The sequence below is a fragment of the Rosa chinensis genome, chromosome 4 (assembly GCF_002994745.2).
Source record: "Rosa chinensis cultivar Old Blush chromosome 4, RchiOBHm-V2, whole genome shotgun sequence".
In the NCBI taxonomy this organism is placed as follows: domain Eukaryota; kingdom Viridiplantae; phylum Streptophyta; class Magnoliopsida; order Rosales; family Rosaceae; genus Rosa; species Rosa chinensis.
Genome location: NC_037091.1, coordinates 40989062 through 40993698, shown reverse-complemented (window position 1 = coordinate 40993698; position 4637 = coordinate 40989062).

Genomic DNA, 4637 nt, shown 5'->3' with positions numbered 1-4637 from the left:
GGTATTGAGGGTGCAAGAGGGGAGTTGGCGAACTGGTGGCATTTCAGGCAGGCGCTAGCGTTATGCTTTACGTCCTGCTCAATTGTGGGCCAATAGTACCCTGTGCGCAATGCTTTGAACGCCAGGTTTCTCGTGCCTGCGTGGTTGCCACAAACGCCTCTATGCAATGATAGCAGGACGCACTGCCCCTCCTTAAGAGAAATACACTTCAACAGGGGGAAGGACATTCCTTTCCTGTACAGTTTTCCTTCTTGGACCGTGTATAGTGTGGCTCTTTTGCGGAGCCTGGTGGCGATAGTCTTGTTCTGGGATTCGATACCCTACGAGAGGTAGTCGATGAACAGGTCCATCCATGAAGGCGGACGCTCGCTCTCGGTCAAGAATATCTCTGAGAATGCCTTATCGATACTCGGCTTGTCCAGGATTTCAAGCTTGAGGTTTCCCATATCTGTGTGCTGGGGCGATGTTGCCAGTCTGGTGACAGCGTCTGCCTTGCTGTTCTGTGCCCGGGAAATCAGGGCGATTGTATGGTTGGTGAGACATCACTGGAGTAAAGCCTAGGCGAGAGATTGGTAGTGAGATAAATATGGCTCTTTAGCCTGGAAATCGCCACCGACTTGGTTGACGACGAGTTGGGAATCGCTAAATATTGCCAGTCTCATGACCCCTAACTCCTTGGTCAAATGGATGCTAGCGATCAGCACTTCATATTCGGCTGCTTTGTTTGAGGCCTTGAACTTGAATTGCAATGCATACTAGTATGTGTTTCCTTCTGGGTCAGTCAAGACTACCCTGGAGCCACTGAGCTTATTGTTGGAGGATCCGTCGACGTGAAGAGGCCATATGGGGGTGGTATGGGGTTCCGAGCTAGTATATTTTGAGGATTCGGCATCTTCTTGGGGTATGAACTCAACGATGAAGTCTGTAGCGACTTGCCCTTTGATGGCCGTACGGGGCGTGTAGTGAATGTCGAACTCACTGAGTTCGATGGACCACTTTACCAATCTTCCCGAAGATTCCTGTTTCTGGAGAACTTGCTTCAAAGGCTGGTTGGTCAAGACATATATGGTGTGTGCTTGGAAATATTGCTGTAATCGTGGGGCGGCTGTGAGGAGTGCGAGGGCAAATTTCTCAATATCGGAGTACCAGGACTTGGCATCGTTGAATCACTTGCTGGTGTAATAGACTGGCAATTCATTGGTATCCTCTCGTCTGACAAGGGCAGCGCTGATTGCGGTGACTGATACTGTGAGGTAAATGTACAGGATCTCTCCTGGGATAGGTTTGGAGAGAGTGGGTACTGATGCCAGGTAGTCTTGGAGGCCTTGAAAAGCTTTGTCATGCTCGGGTCTCTAGTTGATCGTTTCGGTATGGTGAGTTTAGAGGAGCTTGAAGAATGGGGCGCACTTGTCGGTTAAGCGTGATATGAATCGGGTGAGAGCGACAACCTTCCAGGTGAGGGATTGGACTTCATTCCTTGTTTTTGGTGGTGCCATATCGAGGATTTCTTGCACCTTCTAGGGATTGGCTTTGATGCCCCTCTCGCTGACTACGAAACCCAAGAATTTGCCTCCAAGTACCCCAAACACTCACTTGTCTGGGTTGAGTCGCATACCGTATTAGAGCAGGATGTTTAAACAATGCCTAGGTTGTTGATGTGATCTTCAATGGTGATGCTTTTGACGAGCATGTCGTCCACATATACCTCCATTATCTTACAGATATGGTCTGCGAACATGGCGTTAACTAGTCTCTGATATGTGACCCCGGTGTTCTTTAGACCAAATGGCATTACCTTATAACAATACAAACCCTTATCGGTGGTGAAAGATGTGTGCTCCTGATCGGAGGGTTCCATGGCTATTTGGTTGTAACCCGACAAGGCGTCCATGAAGCTTAGGAGCTTGTGGCCTGCAATGGAGTCGACCAACTGGTCGATTCGCGGCAGGGGAAAGCTGTCCTTTGGGCTGGCCTTGTTTAGGTTGGTGTAATCGACACATATGCGCCATTTTCCGTTAGGCTTCTTTACCATCACAACATTGGAGAGCCATGTCGGGTAGGAGACCTCCCTGACGAACCCGATTTCTTGGAGTTTCTTAACCTCGGCCTGAATGGCTTTGTATTTTTCTTCTGTGAATGCTCTTCTTTTCTGTCGGATTGGGTGAACATTTGATGAGATGGTGAATTTGTGGGTCAGTAGTTCTGGTGATATTCCTGGCATATTGGCGTACGACCATGCGAACACTTCCTGTTGGGTCTTGAGGAAGGCGATTAACTCCTCTTAGAATTGTGGATCAGTTTTGGACCCAATCTTAACTTTTCTTTTTGGGTGTGTATCGGAAATGGAGACCGATATCAGGTCTTCCAAAGCATCTGGTCTCGAGTGCTTAAGCTTGCGCTTACCGTCCTTCTTTTTACTGTGTGTATCGCGAGCGTCTGGAGTCTCCGGATCTTCAGTTGGATCATCTGGCTTGTCGGAGGGAGAGGGTAGGTATGAAGTTAGGAGTACCTCTCGTCTGCCACGTCCCCTTGTGACAGTCAAGGAGTTACATTGTCTCGCGTGCTCTTGATCACCTCTGACGGTGAGGATGCCTCCCGGGGTCGGTATCTACATCATTAGCATGTGCCCTGCCACAAAGCATTGGAGTCCCCAGATGGCGTCTCGTCCTAGGATGATGTTGTAGGAGGAGGGGCAGTCTATGATGATAAAGTGTGCTGTCATGGTGGCAATGGTGCTGCCTCCACCAAGTGTGATCCGCAGATTATCTGATCCCAAGGGCTGTGTGATTTCTCCTGCAAAGTTGATTAAGGGTTCGTGGTCTTAAGTGAGTTTCTTCTTATCTCGGTTCAAGCCTTCGTAGCAACTGCTGAACATGACACTAATTGCCGCGCCGTTATCGACCAAGACCCGGTGGCACCGATAGTGGTCGATGACCATGGTGATCAAGAAGGGGTTATTGTGGTGCTTCCTTATAGTGTCCTCGCTGCGATTAAAGGCTGGCTATCGAGTTCCATTCTACCTGTGGGGTGTGGCAGCCATGGCTGAGTCCTAATATCTCCTGGTCCCGAAGGCATTGGCGCTTTTATGTATGGTGGGTCTCGGGTGCTCTTGGGGAGCCACCATGTATCGTTAGGATCTGTCCGTAGACTTCAGTGGCGTTTGCGCCCGTGGTGGGAGTCCAGTACTGTCAGAGCTAGCCGCTCTGAATGAGGTGCTCGATAGTGTTTTTCAGTGCCCAACAGATATTGGTAGGTGTCCGGATTCCTCATGGTATGTGCAATATTTGCCGTTGTCTCGTGGCTTGGATTGACTGGGCTTGCGCCGTGGTGGGCGCGGGATCATGTCTTTGTGGTTGTTCTAGATTTCTTCATAAGAAGCGATGAATGTGGTGTAGATCTCGTATTGGGGTGCCTCGAATCTCTGGTCCCTTTGTCGGGTATTGTTATATGGTGCATCGCGATACCAATTACTGGATGAATTGTACTTCGAATTTTCAGGGCTCTTTCTGTACTGCTTGTCCACCTATCGCTGTAACCTTGCCGGTCCCGCGGGGTTCTATCGTGCGGCTGGGCAACCTTGTCCCTATTGGTGTCTTTGTTCCTGCTATCGGATGTTCCGGCGGGGTGGCTCGCTTGAGGTACAGTGACTGGATGTGCGTTGGCATTGGTATCGATGCCAAAGGTATCGTATTTGGCCTATGTAAAACCGGTAGCGGCATCGAGGAGGTCATCATAAGTCGCAGGGGGATTGGTGTTGATTTGAAGTAGGAAGTATCCTGGTTAGAGTGCTTGCTTGAATGCTGAGATCGTTAAGGCATGGTCAAGGGAGCGGCATTGTGTAGCCTGCTTTTGCCAACGGCGTACGAAGTCTCGCAATCGCTCGTTCGGCCGTTGCTTGAGCCTAAATAGGTCGGGTGTCGTGCGATACCCGCTGCCGCATAGGTTGAATCGACGTAGAAATTTATCCCTGAGCCCTTGGAAACTATCAATGGAGTTGGCAGGGAGATTGAGAAACCATCGCAAGGCTTCGTCCGTTAAGGTTTCTTCGAACACGTGGCTAACCATGGCGTCTGTATATCGAGTTCTGTGTAGTAAGGATTGGAAGATTTCGAGATGGTGGTATGGGTCTCTGGTGACATTATATTTCTCGATTTTGAAGGGTTTGGCTTCTGGTAGGCGCTTCTCGGCTTGGATCCGAGGGGTGAATGGGCCCATCTTGCCTTGGAAGCCAGCTGTGATCGGCTGCCAGCAAGTTATGCTCTCGGCACTCTCAATCCGTGCTTGTAGGGAGGCGATGGCCTCGCTCATCTACAACAGCAACTGAGTGTTGGGATCTGCGGCAAGTATATTAGTAGTGGCAGCCGTGTTAGTGCCTGATGTCCCCGCCATATCTGATGCCGGCTGGGGAATCGGTGCTGTGCCGAGTTGGCCTTGGAAAAGAGGGAATTCATGTAGACCTGAGGTCCTGTACTGGTGCTGTTAGGCGTGGGGCCCGTGGGGCTTCCTGCTGGTGGGCCCTGTCCATTGCTTCGTTGTGCGTGACTCACCGCTAGAGTGCCTCGCGGAGGATGCGGTTCTGGTTGGCCATGTTTTCGACCTCTCGTCGAGCTGCCGCGACTGCCGTACGCTCGGCCTCA